General features: G+C 39.7%; 1 long non-coding RNA gene across 1 annotated transcript in view; it reads left to right on the top strand.

Moving 5' to 3' along the window:
* Nucleotides 1–399: 399 nt before the first annotated feature.
* Nucleotides 400–14,220, top strand: part of LOC128929455 (uncharacterized) — a 36,817-nt gene continuing 22,996 nt past the window's right edge. The window contains exons 1-2 of the long non-coding RNA XR_008476011.2: nt 400–531; nt 870–980. This is a non-coding gene — a long non-coding RNA (uncharacterized LOC128929455). The remainder of the gene's footprint in view (nt 532–869; nt 981–14,220) is intronic.

Here is a 14,220-nt window from a genome sequence, read left to right as displayed (position 1 = left end):
ATAATACATTGCTAATTATTACCTTTCCGGGATAACATATTTTTGTAAGCTACTTATAGCTTTTTAAGAAGTCACCAATGACCTACTAGCAGAAACTTGAGATTCATTCAGAGGGAGGCATTTTTCGTAAGAATAACTTTTAGTGGTCTGCTCTTGAAAAAGGCTGGTCTCTTGGAGAGAATTGCCATTTTTGAACCTAGAGGCCTATTCTGCTGCCCCCATTGCTTACATTTGCATATATCACGGAACTTATTTCTGGGTTTCATGAAACTGCTGCCTACACAGCCAATCTGCCACTTCTCCTGACAGAGGCCTCTGTGCACAAGTGTGTACAACACACACACACACACACACACACACACACAGAGGGCAGGGCTGGCCGTGCTTTCCCACAAATCCAGATTCCAAAGAAGAATACTGAGATGCTCCAGGGTCCCCTTAGAAGAAGGGTGACTAAAAAGCAACAAGACTCTAGTGAGCAGAAGTCTCTGAGCTGGTGCTGATCTCAGGGAAGGCGAATGTGGATGCAAGGTGAGGGGGCTTCTAAAGCATGAATGGGGAATTGGAATAACTAGCATGGAGTACAGGGGAAAGGGGGAAATCTCTCTGCTTTCTCTACCTAGCCTCATGTGTGAACGGGTGTTATCAGAAGGGATTGTTATAATAAAGTCATTTTCTGTGACATGGTTTGTATTAAATGGAACAACGCTACTTTTGAGTTTTCAGTGTACAATTACTGAGGGGACCTTTTAATAACTTCGGCTATTAATTGCTAGATCATATATTGCCATTCCCTAGATTGCTGCAGTAAAGGTGAAAATGTAGTCTGCAACCCACTGCAGTAACTTTTGTCATCACTTGTTTACCAGAAGTTGGGAGAGAGCTTTTCAAGAAATGAGGAAAGACTTCCAGGCAGCAAAGCTTTCTAATCCCACCTGACGCTCCCCAAGTTATCCGGAGCAGCTTCATGGAGAAGAACGGTAATTAGGTTGATTGACTCCTTATGTCTGCATGGCTTTTCAGCTGCTCCGATGCATTCTTTTGAGTATAAGTAAGTTTTCAGTGAATTACAGAATAGGCAATACCGTAGGAAAAGACTGCCAGTAAGCTCTCTGATTTTAGATGCTGTTCCCAATGTAGCTATTTAGTTCCTTGACTTGTTAGCTCTGGAAAGCCCTCCCTAAACCTATGAGCCTAGATGATTGTGTTTAATGAAGAAGTCTGGGATCATAGACGAGCTGCTTGGCTCTTGCAGAAATTAAACCCTGACCTTAGTCTCAGTAGCAGTAAGCTTTAAGGAGTACATCCCAGTACCACGTCTGGTTTTGGTGATTTCTTATATGACTACGATGTAATAAATAATTTTGAATGAAGCCTTCATGTTCTGAAGCCATAAGCCTCTTAAACATTAAGTCACAAACTTTTCCTGGTTTATCTGGGACATTATTGGTCCTAGCACTGGAAGTTCCACATCCAGAAATCCCCTCAAACTGGTGCAAACTGAAATGGTTGACTCCCTTCCTTACAAGGTATAATGCAGCCTCCTTGGGATCTGATATATTTCTCTTTGTTTTGTGGTCTAGATTTCTTGTTGTATCAGTGCTCTCCTGTCAGTTATCTCTACTATTTGAGTGGCACCAAGCGGCACACTTAGTTGAGGCAAGGGGTGGGAGTGAGGTGGGAGGATGGAATGAGGGATAAAAAGAACAGGAAGATTAATGTCATAGTGGAGTCGGACTGCAGGGCTTCTTTTACACTATAAATATTGTATGAAGTGCTGATGTAACCTTTACTGCAGCATGACATGGGATTTGGCTGTTTTTATGGCTCGTGATTAAAGTAAGAAACAAGTCTCTGATTAGATGATTCTTTTCCCCCCACAGACCTCTGTCCTTCACATTTCCAAGAATGCTGTTTTATTTATGCAATCCATCTAACTAAGACACCAAAATATGTAGATCACAACCTGGAAAACATACAGAAGCATTCTTTTTATTCTTGACCACAGATTATAATCTAAGATACTGGCTTTGATGAGCATTCCAGGGAAAAGAAAGAGTTCAGACTGGCAGATTTTGCCTCCTTTTATAAGTATATTATCTGTAAGTGGTGAAACCTATGGATGATCTGTTGAGGTTGCATAAGAAAATGTATGGGTTTTTAATGACATTAGTTTGTTGCAATTGCAGATAGCTAAATACAGTCAGCTAAAAAGCAAATTGAGCTCTAAGGAACAGAATTCAATCATTTGGTTTTTCTCCTTCTGCTCTATCCTATTCAGTAATTTAATTATTTGTGAAACTTTTAAACTCAATTGACTTATTGAATTCGTTCAAGTTGGATAGTGTTTGGTGTTATACTCATCATATATTTTTTGGTCCTGGTCCAGCAATTAGCAACTCAGCTTTATTCAATCATAGAGAGCCAACTATATTTGCAGTGCCTGTGTTCAGTGTTTAATGTCTTCAAGTGATTTCAGTTTTTAAATTTCAGAACATTAATCTGCTCATTACGTGGAAATGCAATAGAACTATCCGGTTGAAATTGAGGATTTTTTTTCTTCTTTTCGTAACTCTTTATATAAATTTATTGGATGGCAATTTTGAAATTCAACTGTGATGATTAAGGCTAAAAATTAAAATGATCCAATACAAATAACATAAGAGGGTGAGCCCTCATAAATCAGCAAGTCCGATGTTAAAAATAGTTCCAAAATATTATTCTAGCTATTAGATGCCATCTACTGGTTGTAAGTACTATATGATACAACTGGCCATGCTTTTAATGCAGAAGGGGAATACCCAAGATTTCCACCATTAAAATTCAAATCGTGTTTTATGGCACTCATATTTTGTGCAAATCAATCACGGAATGAACAAAGCTATATTTTGAAATTCAGACTGCATTTTGGAATAAAGCTACTGTGAACCAGAAAGCCTTACTTAGATTTTACTTGTGTTTGTAGAGTTTGGTCTTCCAAGAATTTCTGCATGCTGGGGCCAGTATGATGTCTGGTGATTCTACAACCTAGCTTTTCCCCAGATATAGTTTAGTATAGAGGTGTCTGGAGTCAGTTCTTTGTCATTGTACCTGAATGCACTTTGCAAAAGCAGCCAGATGCCAGCTGTTCTCCATGTAGGATGTGGCAGTGTCATAAAGTGGTTTTTGTGCTGTTGATTAACACACACGGGCTCTTTCTGCATTTCAGTATTTAAGAAAGATGAGTACTGATGTCCATTATAAAGAAAATTGAGTATGTAAACCAATCTCATGCCGCTTCTTGCATTTGTATATGGAGACTGTGCTTATGCTCTAGGAAAGAATAATTATGGACAAAGAAGTTAACAATTCCCTGGATATCTTATATTAGAGGAAAGCATACAGATAGCAAAGTCTGCTAATGAACAGGTGCTGGCAAACTGCAGCTTGTAAATCAAATCCAACTGACTGCCTCTTTTTGTGAATAGAGTTTTCTTAAAACACAGCCATGCCCATGTGTTTGCATATCGTTTAAGGCTACTTGCAACAGCAGGGCTGAGTCATGGACACAGACACCATATGGCCTGGAAAACCTAATATATTTACTATCTGGCCCTTTACAGTAAGTTTGCCAGCTCCTTGAAACTTAGACTCTTTATTAAGGTTATCATTTACTGGAAATTCTAAATCAGCATCTTTGCTTCCATCAGCATCAATTTTGCAACAGCCATGGCTTGTCCCATGAGAAAGGATTCTACCACAAGAACAGGACCACAAAGATGGCTCCTCTTTGAAGTTTTTACAGCAGCCTCCTCTCTGGATCAGCCAGCCACATCCTGGTCCCGGGCTCCAGGGAGAAACCGTGGGTGCCCTCTAGGACACCGTGCAAAGGGAGGATTTGTTCCGGCAGAGAATAGAATAGGCCTTTTCTTTCACCTTTCAGTTTCCAGGTGCTGAAATACATGTAGGAGTGTTGGTAGTAAAATGGAGCTTAATGGTTATTGAAATAGAACTACCAGAGAGGTTGTAGAAGCACATATTTTGTAACAAATTGGTTAATTGTCAGCAGCTTTGAATTGTGTAGCTGCTTACGAAAAATTTCACATGGTCCAGGAATAAGCGGAAACAAACATATGAAAAGCAAATGCCCAGATACTTACATTTAAAATAAAAAGCAAACTAACAATGATTTGGAAAATTTATACTTTCATATACTACTGTTATGTAGAAAAGAGATTCAGGAAAATCCTAAAGCTGATTGTTCAAATGTTATATTTATTGATATACCTGAGGCCCCTCTTATGGTTAAAACTACCCACATTGATGATAACAATGGCAAAAATAGGATTTGCATAATATCTTTCTAGGTACTTTTGAAGACATCGTCTCTTATTCTTAAAAATGCTCTATGGTAAAGAGAGGGAAAACTATCCCTAAATTCAATGAAAAAAAATGAGGATTCAGAACAGAATGTATCAGAACTGAACTGTGGCTTTGGATAACTATTTGTGGCTGTGATGCTGGGGTAAATTGTCTCTTGGGGTAAAAGAAAAATCTCTGAACTTCAAATTCCATCACCTGTAACGTAAGATACTATCCACCCCACAAAGTTATCACAGAGATTGGGGTTGTCCCTTGCCTGGCGTCGGAAAATTTGACTGGTACACAGTTCCTTATAATGATTTCGACTTTTCCTAACTGAGAAAAGTGACTCCCTGTGCCTCTAAACAATGTGGTTTTACACTGAACGCCCGCTTTCCTTCTGTGAGTCTGAACTGGGTACATGTTAGGCAGAGGGTGCTTATGTGACCAGCTCCCCATAAAAACCTTGAGCTTTTCTAATAAGAACCTTGGCTTATCTAACGGACCTCCCTGGGCAGAATCAGCAGATGCTTGTTGCTGGAGAAGCATGCTCCTGGTTGGCTCCTGGCAGGAGGGAGAAAGCATGAGGAAGCCTGCACAAAGGTTTCTCAGGACTCCACCATAGTTTTTTTCTCTCACAGTCAGACTGTATATCCTTACTATGTTGCTGAAAGGAATCTTAGCTGTGATTCAAACTAGGTGATCCCCATGAGTTCTTCTAGGGAAACTCCAAGTATTAGGGTAGTCTTAGGGAACCACAACACACGATATAGTTTCTTTATATTTTAATGCTAACTTGATTAGGCTAGCCCAGTAGTCCCAACATTGGGTATAATTAGAATTACCTGGGAAATTACACATACATATTTCTCCAACTGCTTGTACTCAGCCTCAGACCAATTACATCAGGATTCCTGCCGTGTAAGACCCAGCAACTGGTATTTTTTAGTTCTGACATCTCTATGTGGTTCTCTTTTAATAGTTTCTATGTCTTTGTGGAAATTGTCTTTATAAGGATATCGTCAACCTTTTCCACTAAATTATTTGGCACCTTTTTTCTTTTTCATTTTATTTTGAAATCTTAGACTTATACTAAAGTCACAAGAACAGTAGAGAACCTAAATATCCTTAATTTGATATAACCATAGTAAAATTATCAGAACTAAGAAATTAATGCTGATGCATTACTATTAATTAAACTGTAGACTTTATTTGGATATCACCAGGTTTTTCCAGCAATGTCCTTTTTCTGTTTCAGGAGTTAATCTAGAGCCCCACCTTGCATTTAACTGTATTTTTTTTTCTGAGACAAGGTCACACTCTGTCACCCAGGCTGTAGTGCTGTGGCATGATCTCAGCTCACTGCAATCTCTCTGCCTCTGGGTTCAAGCGATTCTCATGTCTCAGCCTCCTGAGTAGCTGGGACCACAGGCATGCACTACATACCCAGCTAATTTTTTTTATTTTTAATAAAGATAGGGTTTCACCATGTTGGCCAGGCTGGTCTCAAACTCCTGGCCTCAAGTGATCTGCCCTCCTTGGCCTCTCAAAGTGCTGGAGTTAAAGGCATGAGTTGCCATGCCTGCCACATTTAGTTGTCTTATTGCCTTAGTCTCCCCAATCTGTGACAGTTCTTCTGTTTTTCCCTGTCTTTCATGACCTTGATGCTGATGAAGAATGCTGGTTTTTGCAAATTGTCCCTCAATCTGGGTGTGTCTAATGTTTTCTGATGATGAGATTTAAGTAATGCATTTTCAGTGAACTCTGCAGAAGTGGTGTACCTCTCTCAGTGTATTATAGCAGAGGTATGTAATGTTGCTCTGTCTTATTACTAGTGATGTTAATGGTGTGGGTTTCTGGATTTCTTCACTGTAAAGTTTTTAAACATTCCTTGGGGAGGTACATTGAGACTGTGCAAATGCACTGTTTCTTTTTAAACTTTTGTCCACTAATTTTAGCAACCATTGGTGAATCAATCATACAACAATCTCACTGAGGTATTCTCTCAGTAACATTTGACTTTCCTTATTTCTTCTATATTTATTAATTATAATTCTGTAAGAAAGAGCTCCTCTCCCATTTATTCAATTATTTATTTATGTTAGTATGGGATCATAAATATTTATTTTATGTATTTTAATCAAATATTATTATTATTTTACTGCTTAAATAGTTCCACCTTTTGTCACTGGGAGCTTTTTTTCACATTGGTGTCTGTGCCTCTTGACATAGTCCCATCATCTTTTAAGTACTTCCTTACTTTTTGGTACCATAAGATGCTCCTGTTTTATCTTATATTTTCCCTAACCCTGGCTTAGAATCAAGCTTTTTTTCAAAGAGCTGTGGTTCCTTTTATGGAAAATGGAATTTAGAAACCAAGATCTGGGCAGTGGGTATGCTCATTGCTATTGTGGAATCATTGCTTCCAGTTCCTCTCAGTGGATAGAGTTTGGAAATTTATGTATGTATACTAACTCTTGCATACACACATCTATTAGTTTCCAAATCTGTCTATTAAATATACTTTTTAAAAAATGCTCATGAATTCTTCTATTGCAATCCAACACCTCAGGTTTCATTCTTGCCTTCCTCCTTTCCTAATTCATAACTTTTTCTTGGATGATGAGAAACCTGACTGTCATTATTGATAATATGTTATTATATGTTTAACCCTAATATATATAAAAATTAGTTTCAGAATAGCCAACCCAAAACCCTGTGAGAAACAAATCTTCTAACTAGAGCTCAGTGGTTATGGTGTCATTATCCTTTGACATTTTCATCAGAGTCACTGTAAAGTCCCTATCTGGTCATTCCAATGTCTAGGTCTTCTGCTTTTGACTCATTCCTGGTTTTGACCATAGGTCACATTTTCTTTCCTCTTTATGTGTCTTGTAATATCGGCTTTTACTTGAACATTTTGTATGAAAGAATGGTAAAGACAGACGTAAATAACATTGACTCCAGGCTGATTCTGTCTCATCTACAATCATGCTGGGTCTGAGCTTTGTGGAAACTTGAGTTTGAGTTCGTTTACTACCAGTTTCCAGTGCTTTAGGTTGGAATCAGATCTTGTTCTTCTGCAGGGCCAGGGATACAAGCACTGGTGAGATCCTGGAGAACTCTTTTGCTTTACAGCTCAACCAGCCAGCTTTCCAGATAGTTGGGAGACTTTCCACTAGCTGCCAGCTGCTCTGGAATCTTGGGGACATTGTGCTCTCCAGTCCTGCTCGGCACTGCCTTCCATTCTGCGGAAACCCCTTGGCTTCCTGCCCTCCCATCTCTTTTGGAGGGCAACTGCCTTGCCCTTGGGGGAGACACTTCATGCCTTAAGGGGGCAGCCCTGTGGACACCTTAATTTTAGCCCAGTGAGACTGTGTCAGACTTCTGACCTGTGGGCAGTTAGATGATAAATTTATCTTGCTCTGAGCTGGTAAGTCTGTGGTCATTTATCACTGCAGCAACAGGAAATGGATGCAATCCCTCCACTTGTTCAGTAAAGACTGGTGGAAAGAGTTGCAGGTGTGGAAACTTGCTCTGTGCCTGGGCCAATGGAATTCTGACTGTGTGAAGCAGCCTACCTCTGGCTATTAAAAGCTCATTAAGAGTTGGATTGGTGGTGTTGGGATGAATTGTGTCCTTACAAAATTAATATGTTGAATCACTAATCCAGTATCTCAGAAATAAATTGTATTTAAGGATAAGATTTTTAAAGAGAGTTAATTAAGGTAGACAGGGCCATATCCAATATGACTGATGTGCTTCTAAGAACAGGGCATTAAGGCACAGACACAAACAGAGGGAAGACCTTGTGAAGGCTTGGAGGAAGACAGTCATCTACTATCAAAGAGAGAGACATCAGGATGTAACCAACCCTGCAACACCTTGATCTGGGACTTCCACCCAGCCTGTGGTGCTTGTCATGCCAGCCTGAGCAGACTGTCAGAGCTGGCTTCTCCTGACTCCACTTTATAGAGGGCTCCTCCCCTTCCTGCCACTCCACAGATAAGAAAGCAGTCATAGGTCTTTCATCTCCTGTCAAGGGCTCATCACTTTCTGAAATTCAACTAATTTAGGCTTCTCTGCATCGTTAGCTCTCTATTAGTTTAAAAAAAACAAAAATCACAATTTATACAGCTTATTTTGGTGGAAGTCTGCAAGCACTAGTGCTTCTGAAAAGTGTTCTTGTGCAGCCAGAATGAAAGTCCTCTTGGTTAAGATGTCCTAGTCTACAGGCTTGCCATGTTTTATAAAAAATTAAGGCACCAAGCAACCTTTGGAAGAACATCAAGTCACAGTCCCCCATCCCAAACAACACACACACACACACACACACACACACACACACACACACACACTCCTTTTATCTCATAGTCTTGAGACAAATGCTCTTTGACCTATGGAGCAGGTCATTTTGACCCTGTTTTAGGCCACCAGTGAACATGTAAGTTTGTGTTGTTTTTTCCCCTCAATACTGACTTTCCTTCCTTCCTCCGACACTATGTAGTGGTATTTGAACAGTTTTCCTGCAATAATAGCTAATAATTCTCACATTTCTGTTTCCTATTACCTAAGTATCAAGACATTCAACATATTTATGCCATCTGCTACCCCTTTGTGCTAAGCTTTTTTAAAAAAATTACCTAACACTTAACATTTGACTTTCTTTTTATAGGTATTCAGTGCAGTAAAATTTTGCTTTAGAGATAGCTTTCCACTATTTTTGGATACTTCTCCTAGGGCCTTTCACTTTCCAAAGATAGAAGAGAATTTTCTCATGATTCCGTAATGCAATGAATTTTATAGACATATTTATACATGTTTAATAATTAAATTGCTACTCAGTGTCTCACTGTTTAAGGGAGAGGGATGACCACATTCAGAAGCCTAGAATCCTCACTCTGTCAATGATTATAGTTACCAGTAAGACTCATAAAGGCAGTTCCCACATAGAGCGGCAAAGAGCAAAGCATTTAGACATTGCAGCGATACTGAGGTCACTGAGCTAGAGACCACTTAAAGTACATTGTTCTGTACAAACACCATTGGTCAGATCAATCTTCAAAGACTGAGTTCTTAGCTTTGCATGTCCTATGCTGCTTCTCATTCTTGAGACATTTTCTGAACTCTCAGACTTACCAAACCCTCAAAGCATGCAAAGTTGTCATTTACAGTGAGCCCTAAAACTTCCAGGTGGACCACAACATCCACGTGTGTATGCCAGGGCGTGTTGTCCCAGAGGGAAGTCTATATGGGAAGTCAGATGACTCTCAGAAGGTGGTTTTGGCACGCAGGAATCAAAGCAGCAGCATATCTTAGCAACCCAGCAATTCCGCTGTGATAGTCCAGTGCAGCAGCTTCCACTATCTACCCACCAGAGGGATCAGAAATGGTGCAGCTGCTTGTTAAGACCCTGGTCACTGTTGGAAAGAAACTGATATCCTTGCTTTTCCACCTCCTTCTCCTTCTTAAATAGTTTTAAATATTCCAAGATGACTTAGGATGTTGTTGGTCTTTCATGCTAGGATATAATATATTGGTCCTACATTTCTCTGTAGAATTTCAGTGACTTTACCTCCATTAAGAGTTTTCCAATCTCTTCTATCAAGCACTTGAAATGTCTTGCATTACTTCTAAGAAGGCTAACCGCTTTTCTTAGGTGTTAATTTCCCTTGTTCTACCTCAATAGGTTACCTATTGAAGTATTTGGAGTAAAAGAGACTATCGCAGTCACCTGGTGGTCCCCATAGCAATATTTCTTATGTAATTAAATAAAGTACTAGTGGCTAAGAGCTATTGAGCCCTAACTACCACATGCCTGATACAGAACCATGTGTTTCATATCTAGTATCTCATTTAATCCTCACAAAAAACCTAGGAGGCACAGAAACTATTATTATCCTCCGTCTTATAGATGCAGAAACAAGTTTAGCAAAGTCTGGTCACCCGTGGTTTTTTTTTTTTTTTTAATTTATTATTGGATTTTAGGTTTTGGGGTACATGAGCAGAGCATGCAAGACAGTTGCGTAGGTACACACATGGCAGTGTGCTTTGCTTTTCTTCTCCCATTCACCCACATTTGGCATTTCTCCCCAGGCTATCCCTCCCCACCTCCCCCTCCCACTGGCCCTCCCCTTTTCCCCCCAATAGACCCCAGTGTTTAGTACTCCCCTTTCTGTGTCCATGTGTTCTCATTTTTCATCACCCACCTATGAGTGAGAATATGCGGTGTTTCATTTTCTGTTCTTGTGTCAGTTTGCTGAGGATGACGTTCTCCAGATTCATCCATGTCCCTACAAATGACACAAACTCATCATTTCTGATTGCTGCATAATATTCCATGGTGTATTTGTGCCACATTTTTCCAATCCAGTCTATCATCAATGGGCATTTGGGTTGATTCCAGGTCTTTGCTATTGTAAACAGTGCTGCAATGAACATTCGTGTACATGTGTCCTTACAGTAGAACGACTTATAGTCTTTTGGATATATACCCAGTAATGGGAATGCTGGGTCAAATGGAATTTCTATTTCTAAGGCCTTGAGGAATCGCCACACTGTCTTCCACAATGGTTGAACTAATTTACACTCCCACCAACAGTGTAGAAGTGTTCCTTTTTCTCCACATCCTCTCCAGCATCTGTTGTCTCCAGATTTTTTCATGATCGCCATTCTAACTGGCGTGAGATGGTATCTCAATGTGGTTTTGATTTGCATCTCTCTGATGACCAGTGACGATGAGCATTTTTTCATATGATTGTTGGCCTCATATATGTCTTCTTTCGTAAAGTATCTGTTCATATCCTTTGCCCACTTTTGAATGGGCTTGTTTGTTTTTTTCCTGTAAATCTGTTTGAGATCTTTGTAAATTCTGGATATCAGCCCTTTGTCAGATGGGTAGACTGCGAAAATTTTTTCCCATTCTGTTGGTTGCCGATCCACTCTAGTGACTGTTTCTTTTGCCGTGAAGAAGCTGTGGAGTTTCATTAGGTCCCATTTGTCTATTTTGGCTTTTGTTGCCAATGCTTTTGGTGTTTTGTTCATGAAGTCCTTGCCTACTCCTATGTCCTGGATAGTTTTGCCTAGATTTCCTTCTAGGGTTTTTATGGTGCCAGGTCTTATGTTTAAGTCTTTAATCCATCTGGAGTTAATTTTAGTGTACGGTGTCAGGAAGGGGTCCAGTTTCTGCTTTCTGCACATGGCTAGCCAGTTTTCCCAACACCATTTGTTAAACATGGAATCCTTTCCCCATTGCTTGTTTTTGTCAGGTTTATCAAAGATTGTATAGTTGTATGTATGTTGTGTTGCCTCCGGTGCCTCTGTTTTGTTCCATTGGTCTATATCTCTGTTTTGGTACCAGTACCATGCTGTTTTGATTACTGTAGCCTTGTAGTATAGTTTGAAATCCGGTAGTGTGATGCCCCCCGCTGTGTTCTTTTTGATTAGAATTGACTTGGCTATGCGGGCTCTCTTTTGGTTCCATATGAAGTTCATGGTGGTTTTTTCCAGTTCTGTGAAGAAAGTCAATGGCAGCTTGATGGGGATAGGGTTGATTCTGTAAATTACTTTGGGCAGTATAGCCATTTTCACGATATTAATTCTTCCTAACCATGAACATGGAATGTTTCTCCATCTGTTTGTGTCCTCTCTGATTTCGTTGAGCAGTGGTTTGTAGTTCTCCTTGAAGAGGTCTCTTACGTTCCTTGTGAGTTGTATTCCAAGGTATTTAATTCTTTCTGTAGCAATTGAGAATGGCAGTTCGTTCTTGATTTGGCTTTCTTTAAGTCTGTTATTGGTGTAGACGAATGCTTGTGATTTTTGCACATTGATTTTATATCCTGAGACTTTGCTGAAGTTGCTTATCAGTTTCAGGAGTTTTTGGGCTGAGGCGATGGGGTCTTCTAGGTATACTATCATGTCGTCTGCAAATAGAGACAATTTGGCTTTCTCCTTTCCTATTTGAATACGCTTTATTTCTTTTTCTTGCCTGATTGCTCTGGCTAGAACTTCCAGTACTATATTGAATAGGAATGGTGAAAGAGGGCATCCTTGTCTAGTGCCGGATTTCAAAGGGAATGCTTCCAGTTTTTGCCCATTCAGTATGATATTGGCTGTTGGTTTGTCATAAGTAGCTCTTATTACTTTGAGATACGTTCCATCAATACCGAGTTTATTGAGGGTTTTTAGCATAAAGGGCTGTTGAATTTTGTCAAATGCCTTCTCTGCGTCAATTGAGATAATCATGTGGTTTTTGTTTTTGGTTCTGTTTATGTGGTGAATTACGTTGATAGACTTGCGTATGTTGAACCAGCCTTGCATCCCCGGGATGAATCCTACTTGATCATGATGAATAAGTTTTTTGATTTGCTGTTGCAATCGGCTTGCCAATATTTTATTGAAGATTTTTGCATCTATGTTCATCATGGATATTGGCCTGAAGTTTTCTTTTCTCATTGGGTCTCTGCCGGGTTTTGGTATCAGGATGATGTTGGTCTCATAAAATGATTTGGGAAGGATTCCCTCTTTTTGGATTGTTTGAAATCGTTTTAGAAGGAATGGTACCAGCTCCTCCTTGTGTGTCTGGTAGAATTTGGCTGTGAACCCGTCTGGACCTGGGCTTTTTTTGTGTGGTAGGCTCTTAATTGCTGCCTCAACTTCAGACCTTGTTATTGGTCTATTCATAGTTTCAGCTTCCTCCTGGTTTAGGCTTGGGAGGACACAGGAGTCCAGGAATTTATCCATTTCTTCCAGGTTTACTAGTTTATGTGCATAGAGTTGTTTGTAATATTCTCTGATGATGGTCTGAATTTCTGTGGAATCTGTGGTGATTTCCCCTTTATCATTTTTTATTGCATCTATTTGGTTGTTCTCTCTTTTATTTTTAATCAATCTGGCTAGTGGTCTGTCTATTTTGTTGATCTTTTCAAAAAACCAGCTCTTGGATTTATTGATTTTTTGAAGGGTTTTTCGTGTCTCAATCTCCTTCAGCTCAGCTCTGATCTTAGTTATTTCTTGTCTTCTGCTGGGTTTTGAGTTTTTTTGATCTTCCTCCTGTAGTTCTTTCAATTTTGACGATAGGATGTCAATTTTGGATCTCTCCATTCTCCTCATATGGGCACTTATTGCTATATACTTTCCTCTACAGACTGCTTTAAATGTGTCCCAGAGGTTCTGGCGCGTTGTGTCTTCGTTCTCATTGGTTTCCAAGAACTTCTTTATTTCTGCCTTCATTTCATTGTTTACCCAGTCAACATTCAAGATCCAGTTGTTCAGTTTCCATGAAGCTGTGCGGTTCTGGGTTGGTTTCTGAATTCTGAGTTCTAACTTGATTGCACTATGATCTGAGAGGCTGTTTGTTATGATTTCAGTTGTTTTGCATTTGTTGAGCAGTGCTTTACTTCCAATTATGTGGTCAATTTTAGAGTAGGTGTGATGTGGTGCTGAGAAGAATGTGTATTCTGTGGGTTTGGGGTGGAGAGTTCTGTAGATGTCTATCAGGTTTGCTTGCTCCAGGTCTGAGTTCAAGCCCTGGATATCCTTGTTGATTTTCTGTCTGGTTGATCTGTCTAGTATTGACAGTGGAGTGTTAAAGTCTCCCACTATTATTGTGTGGGAGTCTAAGTCCTTTTGTAAGTCGTTAAGAACTTGCCTTATGTATCTGGGTGCTCCTGCATTGGGTCCATATATGTTTAGGATCGTTAGCTCTTCTTGTTGTATTGATCCTTTTACCATTATGTAATGGCCTTCTTTGTCTCTTTTGATCTTTGTTGCTTTAAAGTCTATTTTATCAGAGATGTGAATTGCAATTCCTGCTTTTTTTTGCTTCCGTTTGCTTGGTAAATCTTCCTCCATCCCTTTATTTTGAGCCTTTGTGTATCC

This window comes from Callithrix jacchus, chromosome 13 (assembly GCF_049354715.1).
Source record: "Callithrix jacchus isolate 240 chromosome 13, calJac240_pri, whole genome shotgun sequence".
In the NCBI taxonomy this organism is placed as follows: Eukaryota; Metazoa; Chordata; class Mammalia; order Primates; family Cebidae; genus Callithrix; species Callithrix jacchus.
The sequence above is the reverse complement of the archived record's forward strand: the minus strand, read 5'-3'. Positions and strand labels throughout refer to the sequence as shown.